This window comes from Pinus tabuliformis, chromosome 9, assembly GCF_031772625.1.
Source record: "Pinus tabuliformis cultivar Carrire ecotype Pingquan chromosome 9, CPIR1, whole genome shotgun sequence".
Lineage (NCBI taxonomy): Eukaryota > Viridiplantae > Streptophyta > Pinopsida > Pinales > Pinaceae > Pinus > Pinus tabuliformis.
Window position 1 is genome coordinate 527,866,480 of NC_142307.1, and position 15,728 is coordinate 527,882,207.

The window sequence follows — 15,728 nt, forward strand, 5'->3', positions numbered from 1 at the left end:
ATCAGATCTTTGTCATCCTTTGAAGAGAATTCGAAGAGGAAGAATCCTCTCCCCACAAAATAAGAGGTAACACTTTCTTTGATCAACGGCGCCCAGTTTCTGTTGACCCAGCTCTCAGTGGTTTTGGGGGATGGCCATAGCCCAATGAACTGGCCGATGAGAGCTCGCTCAGCAACCTAGATCAGGGTTTCTGGGGGAAGGGAGATCTCAGGTATATCAACCAATTTTTTGACGAATTTCGCAGCTTCTGAGTTCTTCTTCTTTGGAAGCCCTGCCAAGAGTTGATTAAAGGCCTCAGCAGACGAGGGCAGCGGAGGAGGAGGGGGAGGCACCTGGGGAGTGCCCAACACCTCCATGGGTGCAAGCCCTAGATTAGACGCGGACCTGTCACAAGTACAGACGCAGTAGCAGGCAGCCGCAGCGCGACTCGCAAAAAATAGGTAGGTTGTTGTTGGCATGCCCCTTTGATGTTCTTTTCTAACTTGTTTGTTTGTTTTGTTTTTTGTTTGTTTTGTTTTTTGTTTTTTGTTTTTTTTGTTTTTTTGTTTTTTTGTTTTTTGTTTTTTGTTTTTTTTGTTTTTTTTGTTTTTTTGTTATTTTTTTGTTTTGTTTTTTATTTTTTTAATTAATTAATTAATTTTTTTTTATTTTTTTATGGACACAGGGGGTGACATGGTCATGAAGGGTGTTGACTGAGATGTGGTGAAGTCAATGTCCTTTTTTCTATCCCAAAACATGCCTACACCATATTTTTTCCATCGGACTGCTTTTCCTGTAACTTTTCAGGGCTTCTTGTATTTCTACAGGAAACTCCTGTAGTAATTATAGGAAATCCTGTAGAAAGCATAGAATTGCCTGAATTTGGAATTTTTTTTTGCTGGAGATGAGTATGGATGAAGGAACATGGGGATTATGGAGGAGATGAAATGGATGAAGAAAAACATGGGGTTTTGTAGGGCTTGCTGCCCTCTGTTCTCTGTGTTCATTATCTTCTTGCAACCTTGCAAAAACCAGAATTGTTATGAGTGGGCAGGTTTGAGGTCCCTGCCATTATTTTTGTGTTTTTTCTCTTTTTTTTTTTTTTAAAGACAACCAGGTTGCCTCAAAGGAGGTTTTCATCCTAGTTTCCTGCCCTGGGCACCTCAAAAGAGGTTTTCACCCAGAGGTCTTTTATTTTTCCTTCTTTTTTTTAAACACTCTTGGGCTGCCTCAAAGAGGTTTTCAACCTAAGAGTGGGACTCAGGTGCCTCATGGAGGTTTTCACTTGGGTCTCTTTTTTTTTTTTTTCAAAACTTCAACAGACCTCAAGAACCTGGTGAGGTGGAAGCTGAGACTCCTTCAATCACCATCACTACCTTGTTGATGCTACTGATGAACTCCTTCTTTGACAAAGGCTTTTTGTAGACTTTCAACCTGTACCCATTGACAAGCAAAGGGATACCTTCTTCATCGATGGTTCTTATCTGAATAGTGCCATTATCATGGCACTTTTCTATCACATATGGTCCCAACCATCTGGTCATCAACTTGCCTTTGAAATCTTTGTACCAGGAGTCATACAACAGGGCCCAATCGCCTTCTTGAAATAATTTGTCTTTGATATTCTTGTCATGCCAGATTTTTCTTTGTACTTGAGTCACTTCTGTGTGTAGGAGGGCTTGCATCCTGAATTCATCTAACCCATTTAGCTGGAGAAATCTCTCTTGTTGTGCCCTTGTGACATCTAGATCCAATTGTGCTGCCATCCTTAAGGTGTTGTACTCAAATTCAATGGACAACAGAGCCTTCTTCCCATAGACCAAATCATAAGGGGTGAAGCCAGTGGTGGTCTTCCAAGTTGTATTGTAGGCCCAAGTGGCCTCCACCAGTCTGTTTGCCCAATCCTTCCTGCTGCTGCTAACCACTTTGGTCAGAATGCTTTCCAATGCTCTGTTGGTGACTTCTACTTGTCCATTAGCCTGAGGGTGGTAAGGAGTGGACTTTCTGTGCTTGATCTTATGTTGGCTTAACAAATTCTCAATCATGTGTGAGGTGAATTGACTGCCTTGATCAGTGACCAGCTCTCTAGGGTATCCAAACTTGTAAAACACATTCTCCCTCAAGAATTCAACCACTTTTTCTTCTGTGGCTACCTTGATAGCTTTGGCTTCAGCCCACTTTGTTAAGTAGTCGGTGCACACAATGATGTACTTTTTCTGTCTGGATGGAGGATCAATGGGCCCAATGAAATCCATGCCCCACTTGTCAAATGGCTTGAAAGTCACTTGAGGTTGCAAAGGCATTTCATCCCTGGGAGTAGGTTTCCCCATCCTTTGGCACCGATCACACTGGCTAGTATACCTTCTTGCATCCTGGTGGAGAGTGGGCCAATAATAGCCAGCTTGTAGTACCTTGAATGTTGTCCTTTTGGATGCAAAGTGACCTCCACAAGGCCCATCATGACAGGCCAGAAGGATGTCAAAAACTTCCTCCTCCCTGACACATCTTCTCAGAATTTGATCTGGGCCCAACTTGAAGAGATTGCCCCTAATCCAAGTGAATGGGGCGCTTTTCCTTATGATTATGCTCTTCTCCTTGGAGGAAAAATTTGGAGGGAATTGTGCAACTACTAAGTAGTTGGCTATGTTAGCAAACCACAAAGAGAGAACTGAAATGGCGAATAAATGCTCATCTGGCAGCTGGTCATCAACCATTCCTTCCTCACCTATAGGCAAAGTCAATCTGGACAAAAAATCTGCAACTACATTTTCTCTGCCAGCTTATCAATAATAGTTAGATCAAATTGTTGTAACAAAAGTAACCATCTAATAATTCGAGCATTCACATTAGGTTTGTTCATCAAATATTTAATGGCAGCATGGTTGGTATGTACAAATGTCTGGTAACTAGTAATGTAATGTCTAAATTTATTCAATGAATGGACAACAGCTAGGAGCTCTTTTTTAGTCACTGTGTAGTTTAACTCAACTTTGGACAGATTTTTGCTAATGAAGTAAATGGCATAAGGTAGCTTGTCATATATCTGGCCCAGAGCTACTCCTATAGCTTTGTGAGAGGCATCAACATGTATGTGAAAAGGAAGAGCCCAATTTGGGCCTTGGAGAATAGGTGCAGTAGTCAAATTGTCCTTTAGGGTTTCTAGGGCCTCTTGGCAACTTTCTGGACACAGAAATTCAAAGTCCTTGGCCAATAGTCCAAACAAGGGCAAGGCTACCTTGCTAAAGTGTTTTATAAATCTCCTATAGTATCTGGCTAAGCCTAAGAAACTTCTGGCATCCCTCTGCTTCTAAGGAGTAGGGACCCTCTTTATGATAGCTATCTTATTTGGGTCTACTTGCAGTCCTTCCTGGGATATTGAGTGACCTAGAATAGTCCCTACAGTCATTAAGAACTCACACTTCTCGGGACTAAGGGATAAGTTCATTTCAATGCATTTTTTTAACACCTTTCCTAAGTTAGAGAGAGCCTCTAGGAAATCACACCCATAGGGGGTGAAATCATCCATATAAATTTCCACATAATCATGGACTAGCTCTGCAAAGATGCTTAGGACTTCTCTCTGGAAAGTGGCAGGGGAATTGCATAAACCAAAAGGAAGGACCCTATAAGCAAAGGTACCCCAGGGATAGGTGAAGGTGGTTTTATCCTGGTCCTCTGGGCTGATCTGGATTTGATTGTAACCACTGAATCCATCCAAGAAAGAGAAGAACTTCTTTCCTGCTAGACCATCTAATACTTGGTCAATGAAAGGTAGAGGGAAATGGTCATTTTTATGGCTTTGTTTAGCTCTTGGTAATCCACACAGATCCTCCACTTTCCATTTTTCTTTGGAACCAGAACTAGAGGAGACACCCACTCACTATCTAAGATGGGGTAAATGAACCCTGCATCCAACAACTTTTGCAGTTCTTCTTTGACTATATCCTTGAGGGTTGGGTTCATTCTCCTCTGAGGTTAGTGGACTGGCTTGCAACCTTCCTTGATGTAAATGTGGTGAGTACACACTGCAAGGTGCACTCCTTTCATTTCCTTGTAACTCCAAGCAAAGGCATCCAAATGCTTTCTTAGCATGTCACATAACTCCTCTTCTTGGTGTACAGAGAGAGAGGGGTTGATTTTCAATGCTCTTTCAGGGCCGAATTCTATCATCTTGACATGAGTAGGGTTTGAGTAAGCTAAGCATAGATCAATCCAAGGGTTTTCTTTGGCTTCCTTTACTAACTCCTCAAGGGACATGGTGTTGGGGGATTGATTTTGGAGAATTTTCTCAATCAGGTCATCTTCATCAGGTTGCCCCCCTCCTATAGTAGCATCTAGGGTATAGATTGGGGAATAGTATACTTCATCTTCTTCTTCCTCTTCTAACCATAAAGTTAAGTCATGCTCTAGATATGGTTGAGCAGGAGGGTACAAGACCAATTTCTTGGACAGATGCCCATTTTTAACGGTCATATTCCCAGCCCTACAACTGCAACTTATGTAAGCATTGGCAGTGGCTAACCAAGCCCCCCTAAGGATGAGAGATAACCATTGAACTTGGTCTTAGGTTGGAGAACTAAGAAGTAAGCAGGGTATTCCCAGGAATCAATGGAAACCATCACATCCTCAACAATTCCCTCAGGAGCTGCTATGGATCTGTCCACAAGCTGCAAGCCTGTTGTGGTATTTCTTAATGATCCCTGGAGATTCAATTTTAGCATAGTATCCTTCGTCATCACATTGATGGCATCCCCAAGATCGATCAAGGTATGGGGGACAATGCTGTTATCAATGTGTACATATACTGCAGGACTTCCAGGATCTAGATACTTTGGGAAAATCACTTGCCCCATCATTAAGTCAGATAGTTGTCCAACGACATTAATGGTAGGGGTGTCTTTCTTTCTCCTTCCCAGATGTTTGAAACACTTCTCCTTGATTAAATTGTTGTAGATGGGAACATATTTGATATCTTGGAGAAGCGAGATTTTGACATAAAGATTTTTCAACTCACCCAGAAGTTCAGTCTCTTCTGGGGTGTGTTGGATAGGATGGGTTAATCTCTTAGGAAAAGGAGGTGAATTTGCTTGAGGGGCACTTTCCTCTTTTTCCTCTTCATGCTCCTCAGGTGGAGATGGAGGTTGGTTATCCGAAAGTACTCTTCCAGACCTAAGGTTAATTTCATGAATTTCCACATCATAGGTAGGGCAGGATGTTTCTCCTGATGTGCCTGTCTGTTGTTAGGGGTTTGGATTTGGTTGGGCAGGCATCTAAGGTTGTTTAGGTGGAGCAGGGTGTAGGAGCTATGGTTGAGATGGAGGTGGAGGCAATAGAGTTGGAGCTTGGTTGTATGGGGGCCTCCACCCTTGGGATGGTGCATTCCATTGAGGTTGTGGAGGAGCATATGGCTGAAATGGTTGGTTGGCAGATTGGGAATGGTATTGAGGTGCAAAAGACCAGGGAGAAGGTGTGGACCACAAAGGATGAGCAGGAGGGCACCAAGGGGGAATGGATGTATTCTGATTAGGGTTGTAATATGAATAGGATGCCCCTTGCATGCCTTGTTGGTATGGTCGAGGTCCTTGAGGCCTCCTTTGATTGATGTAGCAGAGTTGTTCAGTCACCCCTTCGGTTCCCTGATACACAACTTTTAATCCAGGTAGGGAAGGGCACTTGTCTGTGGAGTGGTTTTCCTCACAAATCAAGAATATTTCTATAAGATTCAATGGACATTCGTTCCTAGGGTGCCTCCTGGTGCATCTAGGGCAGAAGATAGCTAAGGCTCTCTCTACTTCCTCCTGCTTCCTCTTGATTTGCATGGTGTCCATTTGCAGAGCAAGGGTATGCAACATTTCACTCTTAAAGTCTTCCAACATGTTCCCAATTTCACTTTTTATGGATGTGTTGGAAGAGGACGAACTGGCCACAACTTGACTAGCCCTACCCTTCTTTCTAGTTGCCCTAGAATGATTCCTGAAAACTGTCTTGATATCATCATAGGGTAACTGGTAGATGTCCCCTCCTGATAACAAGTTTAGGGTTTCTAGGAGATCTTCCCTGATCCCCCTAAGAAGGACTAACTTAAGTGATTCAGGATCAAGGGTGCACCTAACCCTTTTGTAGCTGAGTTGGAATCTTTCCTCATAATCTTCTAAAGATTCATCATGTCCCAAGGTCATTCTAAAAATTTCCTCTTTGGTATCTTTGGACCTGCAATAGTCCCTATACTTGTTGTTGAAGGCTTGTTGCATCTGAGCCCAAGTGGTGATACTATCCCCAGGTAAACCCATGAACCAACGCAAGGCTACATCTTTGAGAGTGGATGGGAATAATTTCAACTTCTGATCATCAAAGGTGTAATCATAAGTTTTGCATATGACAACAAACTCAAACAAAAAAGTATCCGGGTCTTCTAAGGTTAGGCCATGGAAGTGAGGAAGAGCAGAGGGGCTTATGTTTTTCATCTTAGCATCCCCATTAGTTTCTCTGATGGGAAAATCACCCTCAACTCTATCTTTGTCTCCCCTTTCATTTCTATTTTCAGCCATGGTGTAAGTTGGTGGAATGGTCTCTTCTTCTTCCCCGATAGGCTCTTCAAAAATCTCTGGTTGTTCGCCTAATGGGTCCTCTGGCTCACAACCACTGATGCAGAGGGAAGGTTAGCTATTTGATGTGGTGGGGGTATTTGGCAAAAAGGTCCCTAAGTTGTATCTACTCCTATGAGGCATGAAAGGAGTTTTTTTTCTTTTTTTTGAACTTCTTGTAGAATGGAAAGAAAACAAAACCAAATTGCAACTACTTGCTGAATGGAACTATTTGCAGAATGAGAAAGAAATAAGGAAAGAAAGAAAGAAAGCAGAAATCACATCTACTCAGACACCTCCCTGACAATGACGCCAAAAAGTGATGAGCACTAGTATTGTAGCAAGAATGCTGCAACTTCTGGGGCTACCAACTTTACTTCATCAACCCGGGGTTCGTACAAACTTGGAGGTGATAGTGCTGTATACACAAATAGATGTAATGGTCTACTCTTGTCACTTTTCAACTGGGGCGATAGACCACTAGGGTTTCTCAAACCAATCTTCTATTCACTAAAAGAAGTTTGACTACCAACTGGAGAAGCGAAAATGATCCTAAATGAAAGAAAAGGAATGCTGCCTATTTTAAGGAATGAAAAATTTAATTGGAAGATGCTTGTAAAGTGACATGAAATCCTTTATCTACTCATTGACACATTTTGCTTGCAAAAGAAACCTAAATTAACCCTATTTATCACATGTGATGATTTAAACTAACTGAGCATGGAATCTGATCTAGGGAGTATTATAATTGCTGCATGCATGTGCTAATTAAGAAATAAAAAGAACTATTTTTCTTTATTTTTTCATTTTATGAATGCAAATGCTAATCTTCACTTGTTCTTTGGCAGGGGAGACAGGTATGGAGGAAGAGGGTTAGAATGGTCTTAATGGTATGGAGGTCAAGTAGAGGCCTAATCCTAGCTTCAATGATGATTTTGCTAAATTCGGGCTCAAAACAGGCTGCTACAGGATTTCCTACAGGAAAACTACAGGATGTCCTAGTTCTCCTACAAGATCCCCTGTTTTACTACAGGAAACATGCCGAAAGCTTAGGAAGTGGTTTAGAAGGTGGAATGAAGCATGGGAAAGGTAGATAATGGGAGAATAAGGCATGGAGGGGGTGAACACTATCCAGAGCTCAATCAAGTGCTTCAAGATGGTTGGATTTTCTCAATGGAAATGGCAATTTTTGCTTATAAAACAAGAATTCGGATTGAGATTTTAGTGGATTTTGGCAACATGGGTGGATAAGGCTTGGATGAGGCAAATGAGATGAGGTCTCCCTGCAATGTAGAATCTCCTACAACAACACACATTCTTGTCTGCATCTATACACAAATTCATCTATACATGGGAAAGATTTATTAAATGGAAGAAAATAGAGCTATTACCATCTAATGGCTAAGTGCATGAATGGAAGTGCTTTGAAACCAATACAGAACCTAAGAGATCAAAAATGACAATTTAAACTCATCCTAAGAAACTTAAAGACAATGATGTACTCATCAAGAAACCCTAGATTATGCAGGAAAGCAAGAATTTTGTTTTTGGGCTGTATGAAAGTGTCCCTAAAGTCATGATAACAAAAGAGAGAGATGAGGTGAAGACCACTATCACCAGTTTTTTTTGAAATGTCTTCTGTCACTATGATACCACTGTTCTAACTATCCACAAATGAAATCAAACTAATTAATCATACCAATACTTGCAAATTAACAACACCAAAATTAGTACAACAACTAACTATGAATGTAATTTAAGCATACATATACAAAAAGAGGAAGATTTGCTGCTAGGGTTGGGCCCTAACCCAAAAGCTTTAGCCCTCTGAGTCAACTCAATGCTGGATCAAGGGAATGCTTCTCCTTTTCATTAAAATATAAAAAATACATAAGAGTGTTCAGTCACAATGTCTCAACTCGAAAATGCTTCTTGGCTACAATAAACAAAAATCAAATCCTAATGAGGCTCTAGGCCTTCTTATTTATACAACTGAAGTTACCAACAACTTCCTTAAATTTAGGGAGGCTTGGTTCCCAATCTCGAGATCAACTGGTCTTCAACTATCACTGGCTTGGCTGCCAATGATATTAATGGCTCAACTGCTTGCAACTCCGAGCTGATGAGATTCGATGGAGGAATCTTCAAGTGAGTGAGGAGTTAAGGAGAGAGATACCATCTCCTAAAATCCCTCTTGCTTGTCTCCTTTGAGTTCTTGCACTTTAATTAGCCAAAAATTTCTCCAAAACCTGCAATCAATGCACATTAGACCACTAGACATGACATCTCATCTTTACCCTTCTCATTAAGTAAAATATAACAAAACATGTAAAGAATTATGAGAAATTTGATTTTAGTAAGCTGGAGAGTTGTATTGAGGTCCATATAATTTACCCATTGATGAGCCTCATCAAGTAGATAACCAATCCATGCCCAAAATCATGCTATATGAACCAAAAGGAAACACATTTAGGTGTGTTGTTGTAGGCATGTCATTAAGATAAAATGCACAAGATCTTAACCAATGGTGAACTCTTCTCTTGGTCCCTGTAGCCAACTACACCAACCAGGATTCTACATGCACTTCTTTATTCAAATGACATTGATCCACTAGGTTAAGACTAACCTAGCTATAATTAGATCTAGGATCAATCAAAATGGAAACAACTTGATCACGAAGATTACCTTCCATCTCAATAATAGATGTATGATGGTCTGCTTGCCTGTTATCAACTGCTACATAGATCCGAGGAATGCTCTGACCAACATCCCCAACTGTTTAAATCTCCTGAGCATTGTAGATCTATGGCCTTCCACCCTGGTACAATGGACAATCCTTCTTGCGATGGTATTTACCACAAATCCAACACTTCAACGGTTCCCTGCCACTGCCTTTATTTTATTGCTCTTTAGGCTGAGACCCATGTCCTTTCTTAGTTGCATTAAACTTCTTATGAGGGGCTGCATTTTCCTTCTCACCTGCATCCTGAGATATTCCTCGCTTCTTGGGACATTTTCCTTTAGTCTTCTCATTACCTTTCTAGTCACACTTGAACTCAGGCTTACGCTTTGACTATTCATAACAATGCTTTAACTTCCTGATGGCTTCCTCCAAAGACTGAGGCTCATCAAACTCAATTTGGTCTTTGAATGACAATGACAATCCACTGATGAATCTTTGGATATTTTCTTTCTCATCTTTGAGGTAGGGCACATACCTCAACAATTCTAGAAATTTGGTTGTGTACTCTTCATCTGTCATGGAACCCATCCTGAGCTCATAAAATTCCTTGGCCTTTCCATCATAATACCTCTCATACAGGTACTTCTTCTTGAAGAGTCTTTCAAACTCATCCCAAGTCAGATTCTCTTCTCTGATGCCTCTGGCATGCTCAATATCTTCCCACTGGATATATACTTTTCCCTTGGGATTGAAGGTGGCTATCTTAGCTTTCATGTTCTCTGAGTAATCATGCAATCTGAAAAAATTCTGCATTCCAAGCATCCATGCTTCTGCATCTTTTGATTTCTTCATTTCCCCATCAAAATTAGGAGGCTTGGCTTTCTTGAATTCCTCTGGCAAATACTCACTCCTCCTATGATGCTAGCGGTGATGGCGATGATGTATCCTAGAAGAAGAGCTAGAATAAAATCCACGCATACTAATCCTCTTGTCAGGTGTATCCAAGAGTCTGTCACTCTTCACTGTATCATAACTGTCCATCATGTACCTTCTCTGAGACTTGCTTCCATTCGCCCCATTAGTCTTCTCCTCCTGCCTATCTCCATGATTGATCCCCAGTTGTCCCTGCTTTTGTAGGTCCCAAAGGATTTGAAGAATCATTGCATTGACTTCGACTTGCTTTTCTTGAGCCTTTGCAAGTTTTTCTTATGCCTCAATCAACCTGTTATTATTTGCTTTACAACTTCCAATCTCTCTCCTCAGACTCTTAAATGTATCTGCTAGATTAGGAGAATATTCCTCTCCTTGTTGCTCAACTGAGTTTTCCCATTTCATTGATTTCACTTCGGCCCTGTACGGGGAGTCATGTGAACTGTAATCCACCATCCTGTTCTTCATATTTTTTGGCTTTCTATTTCCTGTAAACATACCATGTTAGATAAACCAAACATAAGACATTATCAAGATCATACCTTAATGTATCTCAAGGGACGCTATTACATCTGCACAAGTCAATCTAGATTAGCACAACATATAATAATAACAACAACATATCAACATCATGCATGAATCAAGATGAAAACAAAAAACTAAAATAATAACTGCATGCATGATAACCATAACCATCTGCATTCATCCTGAGGTCCAATACTGTAAACCTCGCTTTGATACCACTCTATAACACCAATACTAGAGAAAGGTTTACAGGGAACGAAACTGCTTTGATACCACCCTATAACACCCCACCCCACATTTACCTGCTTTTACAAGCTCTCCAGGGTAAAATGTGAGCTGAGAGTTACTATGCATGACCCGACATCCAAGATCTAGTTATGGAAGTGGGACCTACTACCTTTAATCTTTAATGCAACCTCCAAAAAACACCAGATCACCCAGATGTCAAGCAACATCTACTGATCAACTTTTCCTGGACTGGAACTACCTTTTTGACTCACCTCACAGCATCGTCACGTGCATGCCGAGTTGTCCATGTGGCTAGAAGGCTCCAATCACATGCATAGGTCATCCTCTGTGCAACTACAACCAAAATTTCTTAGCTAAGAGACTACATCCAAAAGCTTTGTTTTGGATTTTCAGGGCTAGCTCTAGGCTAATTGCCCAGAATCTTCTAGAACTGTCATTAACCTGTAGGAGTCTTCATTTACTGTTCTTGGCCTTATTCCTACTCAGACTTATCAAATACATGAAAATCATTTAGACAAACACTTGGTAGACAAGGTACCTATAGGTCATGAATGCATGAATTCATTAAGTTCATTAGAGAATCATCAAGAAGGCTTGCTACCCTCTATTACTAGCTGCAATAACACACATTAGCTCATGCATTCATACAAGATAACTAAGAGCCCATCAAACCATGGAATGGATCCATAACTAGAGCACATCATATTATGAGAAATATACCATGCATGTAACCAACATTTAACCAGATTAGAACCATGAAAAACTAGTCATAAAATCATACATAAAATCAGAACTTGTGCTCATTAATCTCAATAAGAATCAACACATAATAACATATGCAAATGCCAACCAAGTTAGGGACTTCCACGTACCACCCGACCATAGATTGGGCTGAACCAAATCTCTCTTTTAGCCAATCACCCCCATGCCATATTCTAAGCATGAATGTGGGATCTCATGGGATAAACCAAAACAAAACCAACTAGGGCATCCAGAGGCTAAACCACCTCAACCCTCAACCACAGTGATTTCACCTAAACCGGTCTAGAAATCACCAAACCAACACAAGCTTGGATGCCTTAGAATTTCTTCACCATACCCAGAGGAATTTTCCTGTCTCCACCCACTTGTCAAGGGCTTCCCAGAGAAAACCATCTCCACCCCCAACCCTTGGAATTTTTCTGAGACCACCTCACCCAGATCCAAAATCTTCCAATAATCCAAAGCTCAATGAAGAATGAATCCCATCACACCATGGCTATCCAGGAAATGGCAAGGTAAGGCTGTAACCACTGTCAATCCAAGCAAATCCCATGCCAATGACAACAAAGTGATCATGTAAACCAAATGCATGCACCATGCTTTCACATCGCAACAAGGAAATCACACATGCAACATGTTGCCTACAAAATCCTGTTGTAGTTGCTCTTCCAATATTCTCCTTGCACTCCCTTGCTTTCCTTTGCTCCCTTGCTTGTTCCCTCTCTCTTGGAGTATGATTTATTCCTTAGCAAAACTAAAGTTAACCAAAACTGAAATTGATCAAAAGCCAAGCAAAAGCTGTCAACTATTTCTCATATGCCTTTTTATCATTGATGTATGGTGTCTCTTCCTTTCCTTTTCCTTTTTTCTTTCATTTTCCTTTATTTTCTCTCTAATTTCCCTTGCATGCATATTCTTGTCTCTTCATCTTCCTTTTCTCCTAATTTCCTTTATTTCTTTTATTAAATTGCCATTTATTGCCTTTTTCCTTTTGCAAATGCCAATACTAATTTCCAAAGGCATCTTAAGGTGCGATTTCATGTCAAATTCTTGTTTATTTTATAAGCAAGTTTATATTGTTATCTTTTTTTTTTAAGCATTTTACATGCAAGTTATGTTCAATTAATTTCTTTCTAGTTTCAAGCAAGTGTGATTGTGTGATTTATGATTCCATAAAATTAGTGGTTTGGGGCAATTTGTCAGTCTGCCTTAGGAGCAGGTGTTGTTGAATTGAATGCTTAAGAATTGCTTAAGTACGAAGTCCACTCGGTGACAGTAAGCTAGTCACCCATAGAGAACAATTAGGTGCTTGAGGCACTGCATAACTGAGTAGTGTACCGTTCGTAAGTATTATTCTCTCACTCAATCACAAACTCTCATGAATTTCCTTGCCAAAGTCATCCAAATAAGCGCGAGGGATTTATCTCTTATGTATACAGCATGGAGAGCCGCACAATTCTACCAACCTTGGTCTAACAATTAAAACGAATTGTGTCGCCTAAAACTCCGCTGAAATAATCAAACATATAAATGCACTATCACTAAATATCATCAAAACTAAATACCCCTCAATATATTCTCCTTTTTTTTGCCACTACTCTCTTTCCCTTCAATAAAATAAGATGTCACTTGAAATAATACCTCTTACCTAATACATTCATGGCTCTTTAATAAAATTAAAGCAATCCTGTTCAAAATGATGCCATACATCCCGATTCAACTACCTAAATACCTCCTTTAATTCAACTTTTAATTAGCATCAAGTTTAGTTAATCTTAGGCATTGGAGTAAGGGCAATTGACTTTGGGTCGTCATATTCTAGAATGCATGTAAACCAATTAGAGGGAGATAAGGATTGTTGGATGAGGCGAGCATAAATCAATGATTGAAAGAAATTGAAGGGCAAGAATGAGGTGATGTCACCTTTAACCAACCTCCATACTCAATTAATGATGGTCGTTCGATTGTGGGGCTCAAATTGATGGTGAGGATGGATTGCGAATGGATTCAATGGGTCAACTTGCCATACTACTCAACCACCCATGATTACCAATGGTCATGGTATCTAGAGTATTAATTTGACATGCACTCATACCCACGAAATAATTTTTTTATGATGTTTTTTTAAAACTTCATTTTCGCGTGACATTTATATTTATTTGTTCCCATCATTTAAATATTATATGTGTTGTTGTTAATTTTTGTCATGAATACCAGAGCAAATTTTGTTGTGAATATAGAGCCAATCTATAATCACAATTTCCAATACCCTCATACAACCACAATTTCCATTCAAACAACAAAAGAAATAATGGTTATTTCAAAAACTTAAAAAAAACATCCGCTAAGATTGCAATTTTATACCAAATATCCATGAGCTTTATTTATTTCAATTTGAAAACAAATTTGGGTAGTTGCATGTGGGTACCGGACAATATTATCAATTCGTTACATTTTCTTCTCAATGTCTAGTTTTCATCTTGTAAGATTGTACATGTGATGGAGATAGGATTTTTCTAACATGCCTAAAGACCCACTATGGGCGTGGTCTATACATTTGTGTACTATGGATAAGAATTTATAACCCTTGACCCCAATCTTCTCTTCTCTCTCATGCTTCAACATGTCAGATATATGCATCATTATGGCTTGAATTGAGAAGGTCAAGCCATTGACGTAGTTGTGCATTTGATTAAGGCAAGGGTAAATGATGTTAAACTATAAGGATCATGCAAATTTGAGGGGGATCGGCTGTGTTGGAAGCAATATGTAGATCCAATTTGCATGATAAGCACTTTACATGCCCAAAGACCCAAAACATGGTGATGCGATATGCAGTTTGAGTCATTATCATATATGTGCGTGTGTGGGGTGGGGGGTAAATTTTAAACTTGCCTATCAATTTGATGATTTTAAAACTTAAGTGAACATTAGTATTGACATGCAAATTTTAAGATTATTAGTATTTGATAGTCACATGGGGAAAAATTGTTAAATACTTGTCAAATTTAACCACTGGTCAAATTTGCAAACCAAATTGAATGTCAAGGGAAATATACATGCACTTGTAATGCTTCTAATGTTCCATGCCAACCTAGACTCCACTAGCATGGACGAGTAAAGCGCTCCTGCACTAGTCTTCTCTAATGACATATCACTACCTATATTTAATTCCCTTGGAAAGAAGTTGGTTAATTATTTGGATTGTAAGAGATAAGCTATAACAAAGAACATGTGATCGCCTAATTAAGCCCAAGCCAATGGAAAATGAAAAGGAATGCTACTACGTCAAGACATAAGACTAGATATATTAAATATGTTAACAATATCACTAGTGCTTTGCCTTAAATGAGAAGACTAACAACATCAAATATGACAACAATGTCATTGTTACTCCACCATGAACTCTTTGGTATATGGCTATAAGGGAACCAACATAGGGCTATACAACCAATGAGAAGCCACATACTAAGACCAAATAGTCGCGCCAATATTAGGCAGTGAACGGATTGGCTTTAGTAATTAAGGAATAGGAGTGCCAATTGGCGCGGATCCAAGCTTGATAATCGCACCAGAGAGCCAATATCCCGATTGGCGCGGATCCGATGGGTTTAGTCGCGCCAATTTCCATACTCTAACTGATTTTGCTCCCGGCACCGATCGTCTGCTGTCGAGGACGCGCCAAAACCCCTTAAGCGCGCCAACCGAGGACTGTGTTGGTAAAACTGCAATTTTTTTTATTTGTTTTTGATTTATAATTTACAGTCTGTACAGGTAGGGCGATTTTTTGATAAAGTAAAGGCAGTACAGTAGAAGGCGAAGGCAATTTTTTGTTAGATATTAATTTGATTGATTAACAAGTTGGAATTGGAGATTGTTTTTTGGTTAATATAATATGGCAAAAACTTAGAGTGCTCGTTTTGAAATCGAGAAGTTTAATGGCAAAAACAATTTCGAGATCTGGAAGGTGAAGATGTACGATATGCTTGTGCAACAAGGCATGGCAAAGGTGTTGA